This window comes from Sminthopsis crassicaudata, chromosome 5 (genome assembly GCF_048593235.1).
Source record: "Sminthopsis crassicaudata isolate SCR6 chromosome 5, ASM4859323v1, whole genome shotgun sequence".
NCBI lineage: Eukaryota > Metazoa > Chordata > Mammalia > Dasyuromorphia > Dasyuridae > Sminthopsis > Sminthopsis crassicaudata.
In genome coordinates this window covers 104,095,934-104,116,873 of record NC_133621.1, presented here as the reverse complement: position 1 = coordinate 104,116,873, position 20,940 = coordinate 104,095,934, and positions in this window count along the sequence as shown.

Below are 20,940 nucleotides of genomic sequence, written 5' to 3'. Positions count from 1 at the left end.
TAATTTGGAAAAATGAATAAAATTTAAAAAAAAAATTAATGTTGTAAACTATTTTTACATTAATTGGAAAAAGTAAAATACTATTAAATGGTAAGAAAAACAAAAAAAATTTTAATAGACAAGAAATAAATGGATACTAATATGGAAGTCATTTCTGAATTAGCTATCTATGAACAGAAATGATTGATTTGTCAGAACAAAGATGAAAATCAATATCTAACTAGAGAAAATAATAAAAATGAGTTTATAAGGCATGCGATTTATGTAACTCCAACTTTTAAACAAGCTGGACATTAACAAGGACTATTACCATATTCCAAGAAAGTTTAAGAAATGCAAATCAATCACTACAACAAAGAAATGAAAAGAACTTGACACACTATATTAGTTGTCTCCCCCCAAAAAATTGTTTTCTTACTAAACTGAGAGTTATGGCAATCAGGGACAATACTAGGGTACAAATTCATTTTTTAATTAATTAAATATATATATATATACACACACATATAGGTGCCTTTTCCCTTTTACCCCAATCCTTTCATTTGAAAATGAAAGAAAATAAAAATAAAAATAAAGTGAAACAAATTATTTCCACATCAGCCATATCCAAAAAGAAAAAGAGATACTTCATTTGTTTAAATGCACTCAGTATTTCAACTCTGTTTCAGATGGACACTATCAGATACCATGTTTTATCATTATCATTTCATCTGGATTCATAATTGGTCTGGGTTGCTAAATTTTCAAAGTTATTTGTCTTTCTAATGTTTTTGTCATCGCACAAATTATTCTCCTGGTTCTAGTCACTTCATTTTATATCAGTTCATACAAATCTTCTCAAGATTTCCTGAAATCATCTCCTTCAATCATATTTTACAGCACAATAGTATTCCAGCACAATTACATGCCATAACTTGTTCAGTCATTTCCCAGTTAGTGGCCACACCCTCAAATTCCAATTCTTTGCTACTTTAAAAGTGTCATGCTATATACAGGAAATAACATATTAGTTTGACTGGAATGTACAGTATGGGAGGTGAAGTAATATAAAATCATTCCAGAAATATAAGTAGAATAAACAAAAAAGCATTTACAGATAGACTAGTAGTATTAATTCAATTACTATTTGCAAAGGAGAAAGCAAGAATGAGGGCTGTCTATGTAATGAGATGGCAACTAATAAGATGACTGAGATAAAACTCTGATGGTTGAGTCTAAAATATAGTGACCTCCTACCAAACAGGATAACATGACTCCAAGATAGTAGTTCCCAAAATGAATGTTTTAGTTTTTTCAGAGAGACTGAAGCAAGTTATGTGAAGAGCTTTAAGTGATAAACAGAAAAAAAAATTATTTTACCTTAGCTGCAATAGGAAGTCGCTGAAGTTTCTTAAACAGGATAGTGATATGGTCAGGACAATAGAAAAGATATATTAGAGAGGGAAGACCAATTAGGAGATTATTTCCATTCATTTAGGCAAGAATGATAAAAACCTGAACTAGAGTGGTAGCCAAATAAGTCAAAGAAAAAGGATAGAGGCAAAAGAATACATGTGATAAATGGAAGGGTTTTTTTTTTTTATTGGTTATAGAGCTGAAACTGGCTTGCATTCAAAAAGCAGTAGTAAACCAGAGCCTGAACTTGGCCAGTCTTTTTCAACAGGTTAGATTTCAGTGAAAGACAATTATGTAAGGGGAGAGCCCTAGGGCCCTCTCCATCTGAGGTCAACATGTGGTGAGTAAACATGAGACTCTTTTCTTTCCTTCTTTGCATTTGTTATTTCCTGTTTTAGGTGAAGGAAATAACTATGACCTTATGAGCTTAAAAGGTCAGCAAAGTGAACCACCAGATTCCCAGAGCTAAAATCTGTGCAGGAATTTATCTGAAGCCAGATGGTGAGAAGCAAAATCCCCCAAAATTGCTTGATCTAACCTAGCAATTATGGAAATGCACACATCCACCCATTAGCCATGTTGCACTTGGAAATGGAAACTGGAGTAAAACTGAGACCACTCTCTCTACGAACCAACTTGGTAGAGAGCAGAGGGGTATGCTTTTTGGGGGGGAAATGTTTTTACTATACCTTTGAAGTAAATGTTTTTTCAATAAAATTAAATTGATGATAATTGATTTAATGGATTTGGGATAATAATTATTAGCTACTAGTGGAGGGAACACCCAAGAAAGGGACTCAGGCCAATAACATCAGAGAAGAAACACTCCAAATTTCCCAGAGGGTTTCACTGGAATCCTAAAGGTTAGATGTAGCAGGTCTCACTTTGAAAAAGTAAAGCCTAGAAATAATCCACAACTTTAGCAAAGTTGCAGGATACAAAATAAATCCACATAAATCATCAGCATCCTTATATATCACTAACAAAATCCAACAGCAAGAGATATAAAAAGAAATTCCATTTAAAATAACTGTCAATAGTATAAAATATTTGGAATGTATTTGCCAAGGGAAAGTCAGGAATTACATGGGCAAAACTACAAAACACTTTCCACACAAATAAAGTCAGATCTAAACAATTGGGAAAATATCAAGTGCTCTTGGATGAATGTTGGAGGGGATGTTGGAAAACTGGGACACTGATACATTGTTGGTGGAGTTGTGAAAGAATCCAACCATTCTGGAAAGCACTTTGGACCTATGCTCATCAAGTTATCAAACTGTACATATCTTTTAATCCAGCAGTGTTACTATTGGGTTTATATCCCAAAGAGATCTTAAAGAAGGGAAAGGGACCTGTATGTGCAAGAATGTTTGTGGCAGCCCTTTTTGTAGTGGCCAGAAACTGGAAAATGAATGGATGCCCATCAATTGGAGAATGGCTGAATAAATAGTGGTATATAAATGTTATGGAATATTATTGTTCTCTACGAAATGACCAGCAGGATGATTTCAGAAAGGCCTGGAGAGACTTTCATGAACTGATGCTAAGTGAAATGAGCAGAACCAGAAGATTATTATACACTTCAACAGCAATACTATGTGATAATCAATTCTGGTGGACATGGCTTTCTTCAAAAATGAGATGAACCAAATCAGTTCCAATTGTTCAAAAATGAAGAGAACCAACTACTTCCAGCGAAAGAACTATGGGAAATGAGTGTGAACCACAATACAGCATTTCCACTCCTGTTTTTATTCACTTGCATTTTTGTTTTCCTTCTCAGGTTATTTTTACCTTATTTCTAAGTCCGATTTTTCTTGTGCAACAAAATAACTGTATGGATATGTAAACATATATTGTGTTTAACATATACTTTAACATATTTAATATGTATTGGTCTACCTGCCTTCTAGGGGAGGGGATGAGGGTAAGGAGGGGGAAAGTGGGAACAGAAGGTTTTGCAAGAGTCAATGCTGAAAAATTACCCATGCATATATCTTGTAAATAAAAAGCTATAATAAAAAAAAAAAAAAGAAAGAAAGAAAGAATAAGGCTACAGTGTAGCTACAAAGATTTATATGTATTCTAACTTTAAAGAGTAAGAAACTGAAGAAGAAAAATGTTCTGGGAAAAAATATCTAAATTACAAAAGCAAAATCCTGAGGATTCTACTGTTCTCCCAGTTCAACTCACACTCTGAACTGCTCCTATGCACTTGCCCTCCTCTCCAGCTTTTCTTTAAATTACGTTTTTCCTCTTATGTAAACTCCACGAGATTAAAAGGGCTAACTTGTTTTATTATATTTATATTCCTGACACTTACCAGAATACCTGGAACCTGGTAAGGATAGATATTCTATCTATCTATGGAAAAGTCAATCTGGGAAATATTTATATAAACATTATATAAACATAAATATAAACATAAATACATGCAGTAATAAGGACCTGCACACAGGGATTATATTATCAGAGGAATGAGGGGATAATGTATAAGAAATATTGAATATGAGATTATGATACAATAGGAGATACAGGAGAAGAGAGAGTTTGAAATATCAAAAGCTACAGAAAGATCAAAAAAGTTGAGAATTGAAAAAAAAAAAGACTATCAGATTTAACAGTTCACATATTACTAGTAAGCCTTAAAGAAAACTATTTCAGTCAAATGGAGGGATTGAAAGCCAAATTACAAGGGGACAAGGGGACACAGAAGCCCACTAGAAGCTCTCAAAGGAGGAGACAGATTCATTCCATTGTCCACCTTTGTTGTGGCTGGAGACTGAAGCAGAAACCTTTGGAGTCCAGGAGATTCAGAAGCCAGACCTCAAGCTCTTGGAATCAGGACTACAGAAGGCCTCTAAGAAAGCTGATAGGGTCGCAGGAAAGGAGACAAGACTTGGAAAGAGACTATAAAGGATTTGGACTTTAACTCCTGGCTGCATTTGATGTGATTATTGAATCTGAACTGAGTTTCTTTGTAAGACTATTCTGGACATCCTTTTCAGTACTGAATGAGAATTACTACCCTTATGCACTCTTCTGCATCCTGGACAGGAGGAAATTCTTCATTGCCTGTTCTAGGCCTTCCTTATGCCATTATCACTTATCTTTTGAAGTTAATTCTGTCTATATCACCCCGTCTTGATCTCAGTTGCAATAGTATAAAATGCCAAGGGAACTTGAACTGAAAAGAAACCTGATCCCAGAGAACATTATATTTTAGAGAAGATTATTACATTTTGGCACCCGAACAGGGACCAAGAACCTTCATCTGTGGCCAGAAATTAGGGTGAGTACAACAAGGAAACTTTGTTAAAGGGCTAAAGTAGAATTTCAGCTGCAATGGGACAGAAGTTTAGAAAACAGCCTTCTTTTCCAATTCAAGGAAAATGTTTAGAGAGCATTGTAAAATTTATGAAATGCCAAAGTTTGATTATAATTTGAGAGCAGATCACTGAACTTTTAGAAACTGTACAGGACACATCTCCTTGGTTCTCTATGGAAAAATAATTGGATTAAGAGGAGTGGAAATTAGTAGGAGAGCAATTATGTCAATTCTACAATGAAAATGGACCTGACTCAATTCCAAAGTCACACTTAATACATATAATTTAATTTAATACAACTAAGGAAAAAGACAAAAGAGCAGGAGGGGGAAGAGCCAAATAAACTAGGTAAAAAGGATGAAGAATCAGATAAAAATGGAGTTAAGTATAATTTTAAGTGTGGTGCTTCACAGCAGGAGAAATTAGGTCATTCCACATCCCCTGATCTACTTCCTTCAATTAATCCTTTTTGGTTGGAAGGAGAAAGAGGAGGGGGAGAGGCAGTGACACAGTCAGTGCCACCTACAAAGCATCTTATGACTAGATTACAAAAAGCATTGGTTTATAGTCTCTTTCCAAGTCTTGTCTCCCTTCCTGTGACCCAGTTAGCTTTCTTAGAGGCCTTGTGTAGTCTTAGTTCCGAGAGCTTGAGCTCTGGCTTCTGAATATCCCAGACTCCAAAGATTTCTGCTTCAGTCCCCAGCCACAACAAAGGTAGATGATGGAATGAATCTGCCTCCTCCTCTGAGAGCTTCTAGTGAGCTTCTGTGTCTGGCCCTGAGAGCTTCTTGCTTATATGCTGTATACTGAATACACACCAGTGATTATATCACTAGGAAGCCATTATTTGTTGTAGGATTAAATTACTGTCTCCTCAATTCCACTTAGTACCTTGTTTCAAGTTCTGGCCTAAAACATCTCCTTCTAGGATCAGATCAATCATACTGAACCATGCTAATTAGATAATTATTGTCTCTATCAATTCCACTGTCATAGTAGCTTGTAAGAATCCTAATAGGAGTTCATAGCAGACGACCTCAATTCTTCAGTAAAATAGGAGAAAATGTCCTCTCTCACAAAGCAGTGAGATATGGTATTGAGACCAAGAAGAAAGAAGAAAATATTTGAAACATAAACAGCAGAAATGGGGTTGTTAACTTGGGAAGAGTAAAAGGATTTTCCTACAATACATGGGCTCAGTTGAGATTAGATAAAGATAAATTTGAAGTAGAATGCATCAATATAACTGTGTAACACCATCCAGTGATGTTCAACAGCTGAGTATGAGAAGGCATGCAAAAAGTATGAGTAAAGAAGATATGCAATGGAGCTCAAAGATGAGGTATAGCAAGAAAAAAGATATAAGAAAATAAGGGGACAACAGATCCAAGAAAGAGTTCAGTATATAGTTAAATTGGAAAATAATAAAGTAAATGCTATGAAGAGAGGAAGATGAGACCCAAAGAAGGAACTAGGAGAACAAGAAGAGATAGAACCCTGTAAAGGGCTGAAACTCTGAATAAGTGCACTGAAATCAAACAATCGAGCACTTAAGAATAATTATCTATTGGACAATACTCTTTTAGCAAATGCTTGGAAAATGGCCTTTCTCACTATTCTGTGCTAGTTCAATCTTTTGGTGTACACAGATAATTGTAGGAGGGACTAGGAGACAAGCCACAGTCACTTTCGAGGAGAACAAGGAAAAGGGAGGTTGGTCATGGAGAACTTGTAGCGGTTTTGTCCATCTCCTTTGCTTCTTCCCCTAAAGACCAAGAACTTTTGCTGATCCTGATTCTGGCTGATCCTAAGATCAACAGGGAGCTAACTCGGACTTCACAGAACCCAGTCCTGAAGTTCTTGAGAAAGAAGGAAGAATTCCTTGATTATTAGGAGATGCTGCAACTGAGATCAAGACGGGGTGATATAGACAGAATTAACTTCAAAAGATAAGTGATAATGGCATAAGGAAGGCCTAGAACAGGCAATGAAGAATTTCCTCCTGTCCAGGATGCAGAAGAGTGCATAAGGGTAGTAATTCTCATTCAGTACTGAAAAGGATGTCCAGAATAGTCTTACAAAGAAACTCAGGTTTTCCTAAGTGTAAGAAGGTGGGAAAAGTATGAGAAGAAAATATCAAGGATGGATAGAAGTTTATTAATGATAGAATGGGAGTTTTTTTCAGGGCACAATGGAATGAAAAGCAGAGAGCAAAAGAAAGTCTGCTGTATAGTTACTTTTCATTTGCTTTGTAGATATCTTATAAGATTACTAAATAAATATCTATTGTCTTCTCCTGTTAAAATATAAACTCCTTGAGAGCAGAAATTGTTTTTGTCTTTTTAAAAAATTTCCATACTTAGCAATAGTGGCTATCAATACTAAGGGATTAATAAGTGCTTGTGGATTGATTGGTTAGTTGACTTCAGAGGAGAGGGTTAAAGTGAATGAGAATGAGAGAGAAGAATAGTAATATATGAAGAGGTTTACACGTTGAAATAAGGTGATTGACTTGAGGAGATGAATAGCTGAGGAGATGGGAGTTTGTTAGCTTTGGGATGGAGTGAGTACTAGTTGAATAGGTTCTCATACTCAAAGTTGATAATAGGGAATGTTTTCAGTTTTCAGCCAGGGAAGATCAATTTAGGCATCTTGTTTAGTACGGAGCTGGCAGCCTAGTCTCTAGAGGTAGAAATGATGTCACACTTTTTAGCTCTAGTTCCTTTGTCTCATCATAAGGTAGCATTGCACCAGAAGATATCTTGGATATTGAATATTTACTTGGCTCACTGTCAAGCCCAACGTTTGAGTCTCTGGTCTTGAGTAAGGTCATCATGGCAGGAAATTTTATGTTAAATTGCTTATAATATTAGCAACTATATATTATATATTTTTTCCTTTGGTCTGAACCTCCCTTTAATGAATAGTATGTGTTTTACTTTGGTATTACTCTGCTTTTACTTTTTCTTCCTGTTTTTTCTTTTTTCCCTTTTCCTTCCCTCCTTCCCAACCCCCAATTTCTCTCAAATAACGGCCTGAAACAATTAATGATTTAACCAGTATAATACTCAGAGGATTCCCACATTTAGTTAGTGGAATCTGCTTTTGCCATTACACAGATGTTGCCATGGAAACTTGGACCATCAAAACCTTGTGGGACCCCAAGGCAGATAACTGTTTGTTGGTTGGGCAGTTTATCCATCATTCCTCAAGTTCTAATGGTTTTGTACTTGACCTGAGAGAGACAATTCATAGTACCTAGATACCTATGACATTGAGATAGGAAATACAAGTATTACCACTGGGTAGCAGGGTACCACCTTGACTATTTATGGAGAGATATCATAGTGGCCAGGAGAATAAATGAGGAGGGTATAGAGAGCTTCCAAATTCACACTTGATCTTTCAAGCATGAGACAGAATGATGGGCCAGATCCAAATGAACAAGGGCTTTCAGACCATAATTTGTAGAAGAACTAGACCAATATTTCTGACCAAGTAAATTGGGAAGAGCAGAAATAGAGAAGCTTTCCTTCTTCCTTCAAAAAGAAGACATGTTTATCTGGTAGCCAATCACCCTATTATTATTACAACCATCTTGGTGCAGGTCCTCATTAGCTCATTCCTAAATTATTGCTATAAATTTCTGGATTCTTTTCTCTGCCCCTAGTTTCTCCCCTAATCCAGTCTATCCTCTACTCAACTATCAAACTGAGCTTCACTAAATCTGACCATATAGCTTCTTCCCCACAACCTCATTTAATAACCACCCTTTTACCTCCCGAATCAAATACAAAATCATCTGTTTGGCTTTCAAAATCCTTCATAATTTAATCTCTTCTTCCCTTTACAATCTTCTTATACTTCACTCTCCTTCTACAAATTCAGTGAGTCAGTGGCATTGCTTCCTTATTATTCCTCCAACCTTTTTTTTTTTAATCTTTTAAAAAATTTTTTTATTTTATTGTATTAATTTTATTTATTTTTAATACACATTGCTTTATTTTTTTTTTTCCCTCCTGAGGCTGGGGTTAAGTGACTTGCCCAAGGTCACACAGCTAGGAAGTGTTAAGTGTCTGAGATCAGATTTGAACTCTGGTCCTCCTGAATTCAAGGCTGGTGCTCTATCCACTGTGCCACTTAGCTGCCCCAAACACATTGCTTTATGAATCATGTTGGGAGAGAAAAATCAGGGAAAAAGAGAAAAACCTTTGGGAAAGATTAAAAAAAGGAAAAAAGAATTGAACATAGCATGCGTTGATTGACACTCAGTCTCCTTAGATCTTTTTCTGGATGCAGATGGCATATTCTGCCTATTGGGATTGCTTTGGATCACTGAACCACTGAGAAGGGCTAAGCCTTTCATACTTGATCATCGTACATTGTTGCTGTTATTGTGTACAATGTATTCCTGTTTCGACTTGTTTCACTCAGCATAAATTCATGTAAATCTTTTCAGGTCTTCCTATAATAACCTTGTTTATCATTTTTTAAAGAAAAATAATATTCCATTACCTTCATATACCCTGTCTCCCACGCCTAGAAATTTCTCCTTTCTCATCTCCACTGTCCAACTGTCTTGGCTTCCTTCTACTCTCAGCTAAAGTCCCACCTTCTGCAAGAAATTTTCCCCAATTCTCCTTCATCTTAGTGTCTTCCTTCTTATCCTTAATGTGTGTATAAATATACTAATTAATGATATTATTAATGTATTAATTTTGATTATATTGATAAGTATATTAATATTTTATCAGATTTAATTTTAATGTGATAAATATGTTAAGATAATATAAACCTTTATGAAAAAAATCTCTTTGGGGTCTTCAATAAATGTTAAGAGTATAAAGAGATACTGAGACTAAAAATGTGGAGAAGTGGTGGTTTAGCTCAAAAAAAATGAGGCAAATATTTAGTGTGTACTATTGGTATAAACTGATATAATCAAGTATACATGGCAACTCTAGCAAGGCTGCAGGGTTCGAGTCTAGCTTTGGGAACACATGGTTTCTGACCTTTTCTATGAATTCTTCATGGTAATTATATTAGTAACTGGTTTGTCTTCATTTGAAAAGTTTGTTTTTTAACTTCCATGGATGGAACCAAGATGGCAGAGTAAAATCAAGAAGCTGCTTGAGCTCTCCCAGTTTCCCTCGAAAACAAAATGAAACCAAGACTCTGAATAGAGTCTGATGGAATGAAACAACTCTAGCTCAAGACTAACTGAAAAAACTTCAATAAAGGTTGGTCTCCCTGCGGTGAAAACGGTGTTCAGTCTAATGTAGATAGACTTTGGGAAAGCCAATGAGAGGGTTTTAATCACAGCAAATCAGCAACTAAGACCCTCAGTCCTGGCTCAGTAGGGAAGCAGACCATTGGGGCAGTCCCCAGTCCCAACTCAGAAGTCAAACTCTAGAAAAACAGACTGTTACCTGAAAATAACAGGCAAAGCTACTCCCTGCAAACACAAAGGGCCCCTGTGCTCAAGCCCAGGCTCAGAGCTTCACAGGAAGCATGGGACAGCACCACCTTAAGACAGGAGAGTTCCACCTTAAAGTAAAAAAAAAAGAGGAAATGCCAAAAAGAAAGAATATGAGTAAGAAACAGAAAAGAACCTTGATCAAAGAAAGTTTCTATGGTTACAGACCAAAACACAAACTCAGAGGAGAACAAAATGTCCATAAAAGAAATCTCAAAGAGTGAGATAAATTGGTCCCAAGCCCAAAGAGGCTTCTTGGAAATGCTCATAAAAGACTTCAAAAGACAAATCAGAGAGGTAGAAGAAAAATGAGAAAAGAAGTGAGAGGTATGCATAAGAGAGTCAACAGTTTGGAAAAGGAAGGGAAAAATTGTCTGAAGAAAACAATTCCTTAAACAGTAGAATAAACTAAATGGAAAAAGAAATACAAAGGATAACTGAAGAAAATCAAATATTAAAAACTAGAACAGGGCAAATGGAAACTAATGACTTTGTGAGATAGCAACAATCAGTCAAACTAACTAAAAAGAATGAAAAAATGGAAGAAAATGTAAAATACCTCATTGACAAAACAGCTGACCTGGAAAATAGATCCAGAAGAGACAATTTAAAAATTATTGACCTACCTGAAGACCATGACCAAAAAATAAAGAGTCTGGATAGCATTTTACAAGAGGTCATTAAGGAAAACTGCCCCAATATTCCTCAAAACAGAGAAAAGAATCCATCCACATCTCTAGAAAGAGATCCCATAAAGAAAACCCCAAGGAACATTGTTGCAAAATTCCAAAACTATAATCTCAAGGGAAAAAATATTGTAAACTGCCAGAGAAAAACAGTTCAAATATCAAGGAGCAACAGTCAGGATTATCCAGAATCTAGCATCTTCTACAATAAAGAACTGGAGGACTTGAAATACTATATTCTGGAAGACAAAGGACCTACAATTACAACAAAGAATTAACTACCCAAAGATATTCAGCAATATCTTTCAGGGGAGAAAAATGGAGTTTCAAGGAAGTTGAAATAATTTCTATTGAAAAAAAAAAAAAAAACAAACTAAAAAGAAAATGTAATCTACAAACACAGGGCACAAGAGGTCCACAGAAAAATAAATGGCAGAAAATATGAATTTAAAGGTTAAATCGTTATATCCTTAGATGAGAAAAGTATATCTGTAGCTCTTGAAAATTGTATCTGTCACTTCAGTAGACATAGGGAGGAATAACATTCACTGAAGGTGTGATTGTGAATGATCTTTGATGTGATGACATCAATGAAAAAGACATTAAGAGGTGGGAAAAGGATTATACTAAAAAAAAAATAAGGAAATGGGACAATGAGGTTAACAAGAAGAGGTGCAAAAGACCTATTAAAGGGAAACAAAGGAAGGAGATGAGAATTGTCTGAAGCTTGATCTCATCAGTTTTGACCCTTAGAGGGCACAACTTAATCATTCAGTTGGGTATAAAATTTTATTTAATCCTATAAAGAAGCAGGAAGAAAAGGAAGAAAAGAAAAAAGAGAGAGAGGATAGAAAGGAGAGCTGAAATACTAGGGAAAAGGTAAGAGAAAGGGAGAAGGGCTGATAGAAGATAAGGTAAGGGGTGCAGTGGGTTAAAAAAAATTACTAAGAGAAGGGGTAGGGATGATAAGAGATAAGGTAGTGGGTGGGGTGGTTAAAAAATAATAGACACTAAGAACAGGATGCAAAGAGAGAGCAAAAGTATATAAAGGTAAGAAAATAGGAAGGAAGGAAATCCAAAGTTGATAATCATAACTGGGAATGGGAATAGGATGAACTCTCCCATAAATTGGAAGCAAATAGCAGAGGGCATTAAAAAATAGAATCCTGCAATATGATGTTTACAAAAGACACATTTGTCACAGACATACAGAGTAAGATAAAAAGCTGGCAGAGAATTTATTATGCTTCAGCTGAAGTTAAAAAAAAAAAAAAAAGCAGGACTGGTAATTCTGATCTCAAAAAAGCAAAAGTAAAAATAGATCTTATTAAAACCGACAAGGAGGGAAAGAACATCTTGATAAAGAGTACAGTAAATAAGGAAGTTGTAATGATACTAAATGTATATATGCCAAGAAGTAAACCCAGCAAAGCCTAGAGAAGATTTTAAGCCAGTTACAAGAAGAAATAGACAGCAAAACTATTTTAGTGGGGGACCTTAACCTTCCCCTCTCAGAATCAGACAAATCTAAACACAAAATAACAAGAAAGAAACTAGAGAGGTTAATAGGATCCTAAAAAACCTAGATATGGTAGATCTCTGGAGAAAATTGAATAGGAACAGAAAGTAATGTTTTTCTCGGCAATATATGGCACCTACACAAAAATTCATCAGGTATTATGCATAAAAACCTCACAATCAAAGGCAGAAATACTAAATACTTTCTTTTCAGACCATGATAAAAATAATATTCAATAAAGTACCAGGGAAAGACAGACTAAAAATCAATTGGAAATTGAATAACTGAATTCTAAAGAATGAGGGGGTCAAACAAATAACAAACAAAAAATAATTTCATTTAAGAAAGTGATCCTAATGAGACAACATAACAAAAACTATGGAATGTAGCCAAAGCAGTTCTTAGGGGAAATATTATGTCTCTAAAAACCTACATAAATAAAATAGAGAAAGAGGAGATTAATGAATTAGGCATGCAACTAAAAAAGCTACAAAAAGAACAAATTAAAAACCCCCAATTAAATAATAAATTATAAATTTTGAAACTCAAAGGAGAGATTAATAAAATAGAAACTAAGAAAATTATTGAATCAATAAACAAAATTAAGAGTTGATTTTATGAAAAAAAAAATTAACAAAATAGATAAAATGTTGGTTAATTTGATCAGAAGAAGAAAAGAAAAAAATAACCAAATCACCAGCATGAAACATGAAAAAGTTTACATTTACCACCAGTGAAAAAGAAATTAAAGCAATAATTAGGATTTATTTTGCCCAACTCTATGGCAGTAAGTCTGACAATCCAACTGAAATAGATGAATATTTATAAAATTTTAAATTGTGCAGGTTAACTGAAAATAAAATAAAATACTTAAATAGTCCCATTTTAGAAAAAAGAAATTGAATAAGTCATTAATGAATTCCCTAAGAAAAAAAACTCTAGGGTCAGATAGATTCAAAAGTGAATTCTACCAAACATTTAAAGAACAATTAATTCCAATACTATGTAAATTATTTGCAAAAATAGGTAAAGAAGAAGTACCACCAAATTCATTCTATGACACAAATATGACAATGATACTTAAATCAGGAAGGACCAAAACAAGAGAAATAAAATTATAGACCAATCTCCCTAATGAATATTGATGCAAAAGTTTTAAAAAATATATTAGTAAAGAGATTACAGCAATTTATCAGCAGGATCATACACTATGACCAGTGGAATTTATACCAAGAATGCAAGGCAGGTTCAATATCAGGAAGACTATTATCATAATCAACCATATCAATAACAAAACCAACAGAAATCATAAGGTAATACCAACAGATGCAGAAAAACCTTTTAACAAAATATATCACCCATTCCTATTAAAAACACTAGAGAGCATAGGGATAAAAGGAGCTTTCCTTAAAATAATAAGCAACATATATCTAAAACCGACAGCAGGCATTATTTGTATTGGAGAGAAGCTGGACGCATTCCCAATAAGATCATGGCTGAAACAAAAATGCCCATTGTCACCACTATTATTCAACATTGTCCTAGAAATGTTAACTTTAGCAACAAGAAAAGAAAAAGGAATTAAAATAGTCAATGAGGAAATAAAACTATCACTCTTTGCAGATGATAAGATAATATACTTAGAAAACCCTAGAATATCATCCAAAAACCCACTGGAAACAAAAACAAACCCACTCAAATCATCAGCATTTCTATATATTACTGACAAAGTCCATCAACAAGAGAAAGAAGAGAAATTCCATTAAAATTACCATAGACAAAGTATTTGGGGGTCAACCTACTAAGACAAATCCAAGAATTATATGAATACAATTACAAAACACTTCTCACACAAAATCAGATCTAAACACTTGGAAAAATATCAATTGTTCATGGCTAGGCCAAGCTACTATAATAAAAATTATAATTCTGCTTTAATTGTTCTACTTGTTCAGGGCCATGCCAATGAAATTGTCAAAATATTATTTTATAGAACTAGAAAAAATAACAAAATTCGTCTGTAAGAACAAAAAGTCAAGAATATCAAGGGAAGGGGCAGTTAGATGGCACAGTGGATAGAGTACCAGCCCAAGTCAAGAGGAGCTGAATTCATATCTGGCTTCAGACACTTAACACTTCCTGGCTTCGTGAACCTGGGCAAGTCATTTAACCCAATTGCCTCAGGAAAAAAATATACAAAGGATAGTAGCTTAACAGTACTGAACCTAAAACTATATTAAAAAGCAGCAGTAATCAAAAATCATTTGGTAGTAGCTAAAAAATAGAGTGGTAGATCACTGGAATAGATTAGATACACACTATACACTATTTAGGCCTATAGTAATCTAATATTTGATAAACATATAAACTCCAGCTTCTGCAATAAGAACTCACTGACAAAAATTGCTGAGGAAATTGGAAAATAATTTTTAGAAAATTGCCATAGAACTATATCTTATAATCCATACCAAAATAAGGTCAAAATGAATTCATGATTTGAACATAAAGGATGACACCAAAAATAAAATAAGAGAGCAAAGGATAATTTACCTATCAGATCCTTTGAAGAAGGGAAGAATTTATGATCAAAGAAGAACTAGAGAACATTATAAAAGGCAAAATGGAAAACTTTGATTACATTAAATTGAAAAGTTTTTCCACAAAAAAACCCAACACAAAAAAGATTTAAAAGGAAGCAAAAAGCTGGGGGGGAATCTTTACAGCCAGTACTTCTGATAAAAGTCTTATTTATAAAATACATAAAGAACTGTGTCAAATTTATAAGAACACAAGTCATTCTCTGATAAATGTTCAAAGAATAAGAACAGAAATTTTCAAATGATGAAATTAAAGCCATTCAAATCATCTCCAGGTAAAACCCCAAAGAGTAATATGAGTTGGTCCCCATTTCACAAAACTTTCTGGGAAGAATTCAGAAAGGATCTTAAAAGAGAGTTAGAAGAAAAATGGGGAAAGGAAATGAGGTCTTTGAAAAAGGGTTTAGAAATGAAAAAAAAAGAAATTATCTGAAGAAAACTCCTTAAAAAATAGATTTGATAAAATAGAAAAAGCATATTAACTCCTTACAAAATAGATATGAAAAAGAAACCAATTCATTGAAAAACAAAATCTGTGAAATGAAAAAGAAATGCAATGAACGAAACACCTCAAGTAAAAGTTCAATTGGCCAAAAGCAAAAGGAGATTTAAAAAGCTAACTGAAGAAAATAATTAAAAATTAGAATTGAATAAATGGAAGTGAATTACTCAATGAGACTTCAAGAATCAGTACAAAACAAAACAAAAAAAAAGAAAGAAAAAATAGAAGAAAATGTAAAATACCTCATTGGAAAAACAACTGACTTGGAAAGTAGATCTAAGAGAGACAATCTAAGAATTAATGGACTTCCTGAAAACTATGATGAAAACAAAAGAACCTATTCATCATTTTTCAGGAAATCAGCAAGGAAAACTGCCCAAATGTTCTAGAACCAGAGGATAAAATAATCATTGAACAAGTTCACCAATCACCTCCTAAAAGAGACCCCAAAATGAAAACTCCAAGGAACATCCTAGCTAAATTTCAGAATTATCAAATCAAGGAGAAAATACTGCAAGCAACCAGAAGCAAACAATTCAAATATCAAGGAGCTACAATTAGCATTACCCAGGATGTTTCTGCTCATTTTACTTGGCATCAGTTCACATGGGTTTCTCCAGGCCTCTGTGGGATCATCCTGCTAGTCATTTCCTACAGAATAGTGATATTCTGTGGCATTCATATATCATAATTTGTTCAGCCATTCTCCAATTGGTGGGTGTCCATTAAATTTCCAGTTTCTTGCTACTACAGGGGGAGGGAGGGAGGGGCCCACAGTATGCACAGTTTGATAGCTTTTTAAGCATAGTTCCAAATTAGCATTTAATTGTTAAGTCTCTCATTTGTTTGAGGCAATTACTATTTTTATTGCAATATTTTCTATGAAGTACATATTTACTATATCTGCCTTTTTACATTTATTTGCAGAATCTCTGTTTACTAATACATTTTCAGTTTCAGTAAATGTTTCCTATGGTGGTGAGAAATGTGTATATTCTCTTGTAATGTCATTCAAAAGATGGCAAAAATCTTTTATTTCTATTGTTTCTAGTGATTTGTTTCAGTTCCATATTTTCCATTTAGCTTATTTTTCAGTTATACAATGCTAGGGTGTGGGAGTTAATGGAAATTAAAATCTTCTGTCACTAAAAAAAAAAAAAAAAAAAAAAAAAAAAAAGGATTACCCAGGATCTAGCAGCTTCCACTTTAAAGGATTGAAAGGCATGGAATCTGATATTCCAAAAGACAAAAGAATTTGGATTGCAGCCAGGAATCAACTATCCAGCAAAAGTGAGGATTATCTTTCAGGGGAAAAGATGGTCATTCAATGAAACAAGCGAATTTCATTTATTTCTGATGAAAAGACCAGAGCTGAATAGAAAATTTGATATTCAAATACAGAACTTGAGAAGCATAAAAAGGCAATAAGAAAAGAAAAAATAACTTTTTCTAAAAGTTAAAAAGCTTATATCCCTATATGAGAAAATGATATGTTCAACTCTTGAGATCTGTATCTCTGTGCATTTTGATTTTATTGTGATAATATAAAAAAGAAACTAGAGGAGGAAAGGTTATTCTCCTGGAAGAAGAGGAAAATGGAATTAAAATGGGGGTAAATTACATTTCATCAGGAGACAAAAAAGACCTATTGCAATTGAGGGAGAGGGAAGGGGATGAGCATTGTGTGAATCTTGCTCTCATCAGATTTGGCTCAAAGAGAGAATATCAGACACATTTAGTTTCACAGAGAAGCTCATCACACTTTATAGAGAAGTAAGGGGGGAAGAGGGAAAGAAAGGAGAGAGGCTGCTAATAGATGGGAGAACCAAAGTAAAAGGGAAAAGGCATAAGAAAGAGAGAGGGACTGTAAAAGGGGAGGACTGTTTAAGTGAGGGGGTGGTCAGTAACATAATAGTAAGGATGAGGGAAAGGAGGAAAGGGAAGATAAAAGAATAACTGGGAGCAAACAAAGGTCAGGAAATACAGAGTTAGTAATTTTATCTGTGAATATGAATGGGATGAACTCTCTCATAAAATGGAAGCAGATAACAACTGGATTAAAAGCCAGAATCCTACAATTTACTGCTAACAAGAAACATATTTAAAACAGAATGGTACATTCAGAGTAAAGATAAAAGGCTGGAGCAACATCTATTATGCTTCAGCTGAAGTAAAAAAAGCAGAGATAGCAATCCTGATCTCAGATTGAGCAAAAGCAAAAATAGGTCTAATTAAAAGAGATAGGGAAGAAAATTACATCTTAAAGGTACCATAGATAATGAAGTAATATCAATACTAAACATATATGCACCAAGAGGAATAGCATCCAAATTCCTAGAGCAGAAGTTTAGAGAGCTGCAAGAAGAATTAGGCAGCAAAACAATACTAGTGGGGGAACTCAGTCTTGCTCTCTCAGAACTAGATAAATGGAACCACAAAATAAGAAAGAAATTAAGGAGGTAAATAGAATTCTAAGAAAGTTAGGTATGATAGACCTTTGGAGAAAATTGAATGGAGACAGAAATGAATATTTTTTTTTATTATATTGACCATATAATAGGGCATAAAAACATCAAAATCAAATGCAAAAAGGCAAAAATAATAAATGCATTTTTTTCAGATCATGCAATAAAAATAACATGCAATAAAAAGCCAAGGGAAAATAGACCAAAAATTAATTGGAAACTAAATAATCTAATCCTAAAGAATGAATGGGTGAAACAACATATCATAGACACAATCAATAACCTCATTCGAGAGACTGACAATAATGAGACTACTTATCAAAATTTGGGGGATGCAGTCAAAGTGGTTATTAAGGGAAATTTTATATCTCTAGATGCTTATTTGGATAAAATAAAGAGAAGATCAATGAATTGGGCTTACAACTAAAAAAGCTAGAAAAAGAACAAATTTTTAAAACTCCAATTAAATACCAAATTTGGAATTCTGAAAATAAAAGGGGAATTTAACAAAATTGAAAGTAAGAAAACTATTGAATTAATGATAAAACTAAGAGTTGGTTTTATGAAAAAAAACCCACAAAATAAATAAATCATTAGTTAATTTGATTAGAAAAAGAAAAGAGGAAAATCAAATTGTTCATCTCAAAAATGAAAAGGGAGAATTTTCCACTAATGAAAAGGAAATTAGAACAACAATTAGGAATTATTTTGCCCAACTAAATGTCAATAAATCTGTTAATCTAAATGAAATGGAGGAATACCTACAAAAATATTGATTGCCCAGATTAACAAAAGGGGAAATAAATTATTTAAATAGTCCCATTTTAGAAAAAGAAGTAGAACAAGATATTAATCAACTCCCTAAGAAAAAATCTCCAGAGCCAGATGGATTTACATATGAATTCTACCAAACATTTAAAAAACAATTAATTCCAATACAATTTGAAAAATTAGGGAAAGAAGGAATCCTATCAAATTCTTATTATTGATGGGGGTTGAGCTAGGAACTTTTGATTCACAAATCCTGGTCAAAAAGCACCCTTTTAAATTCCAGTGATATTTGGGCTTTCCCCAGCCCCCACTGGATCTGAGCTAACTTGGGTTTTCCCAACCCCCACAAACATTTTCTTCCTTATCTAAAAACTCATTGAATTCTATTCAATGCTGACCCTGGCTAAAAACCTGGACTATCCTTGCGCCAACCCAAAAGGGGTTCCCCCTTTCATAACTCTCATCATTATGATACTGATATGATATGATACTGCTAATATTTAAATCAGGTGGGGTGAAAACAGAGAAAAAAATTTAAACAATTTCCTTAATGGATATTGATACAAAAAATCTTAAACAAAATATTAGCAAAGAAATTACAGAAACTCATCCCCAGGATAACATACCATGACCAAGTTGGAATTATACAAGGAACACAAGGCTGGTTCAATATTAGGAAAACTATTGGCATAATTAACTATATCAATAACCAAACTAACAAAAATCATATGGTTATCTAAATAGATGCAGAAAAAGTATTTGAAAAGTCCAATATCTGTTTCTATTAAAAACACTAGAGTATAGGAAAAAAATAGCATCTATTTAAAACCATCAGCAAGCACCATATGTAATGGAGACAAACTAGAACCATTCTCAATAAAATCAAGGATGAAACAAGGTTGCTCACTATCACCATTGCTATTCAATATTGTATTAGAAATGTTAATTTGGCAATAAGAGACAAAAAAAGATTAAAGAAATTAGAGTACATAATGAAAAAACCAAATTATGAGTCTTTGCAGATGATATGATATTTTTAGATATCCATAGAGAATCAACTAAAAAACTACTAGAAACAATTCACGACTTTAGCAAAGTTGCAGAATACAAAACAAATATACACAAATCATCAGCATTTTTATATATTACTAACAAAGTCCAGCAGCAAGAGATATAAAGAGAAACTCCATTTAAAATAACTCTCAATAATAGAAATATTTGGAAGTCTATATGCCAAGGCAAATTCAGCAACTATGTAAATACAACTACAAAACACTTTCCACACAAACAATGTCTGATTAATCAATTGGAAAAATATCAAGTGCTCATGGGTAGGCTGAGCAAATATAATAAAAATGACAATACTACCCAAATCAGTTTATTTATTCAGTTCCATACCAATCAAATTCCCAAGAAATTATTTTATAGATCTATAAAATATAATAAAGTTCATCTGGAAGAACAAAAGATCAAGAATTTCAAGGGAATTAATAAAAAACAGTGCAAATGAAGGTTGGCCCAACTGTGCCAGAACTGAAACTATATTATAAACCAGCAGTCATCAAAACCATTTGGTACTGGCTAAGAAATAGAGTAGTTGATCAGTGAAACAGATTAGATTCACAAGACAAAATAGTCAATGACTATAGTAATCTAGTGTTTGACAAATCTAAAGACCAGCTTATCTGCTTTTGGGATAAGACTCAGAATTTGACAAAAACTTCTGAGAAAATTGGAAACTAGTATAACAGAAACTAGACATTGACCCACACCTAACACCATATATAAAGATATGGGTTCATGTAATATTCTCTTTTGGTTTAGTTTTTTTGGGGTCTCTGGAAGCAGCCTTCATTTCAGTTCAATAATCACCACACAGTCTAGCCAGGTGTTAAAGTTAAAATCTTTCATTATCTTCTTGCCTGGGGCCTGGGCCAGCATTCTTGAGGTCCTCCTGACTGTATCTTGGTTTCTGTTGGGGAGGCAGGAGGACCACCACCACCACATTCTCTGCCTTCCCTCATTCAGATTCTGGCTGTTTATCCCGAACTTAAATGCTCTCTTATCATAGGTGTGAATCTTGTAGAACTATATTAAGTACTAAATACATGTACTGAACTACCATTGTCTTTATCAATTCCACTGACTTAACACCTTATAAGAATCCTTGTTTCAGAGTTCTGGCCCATAACAAGTT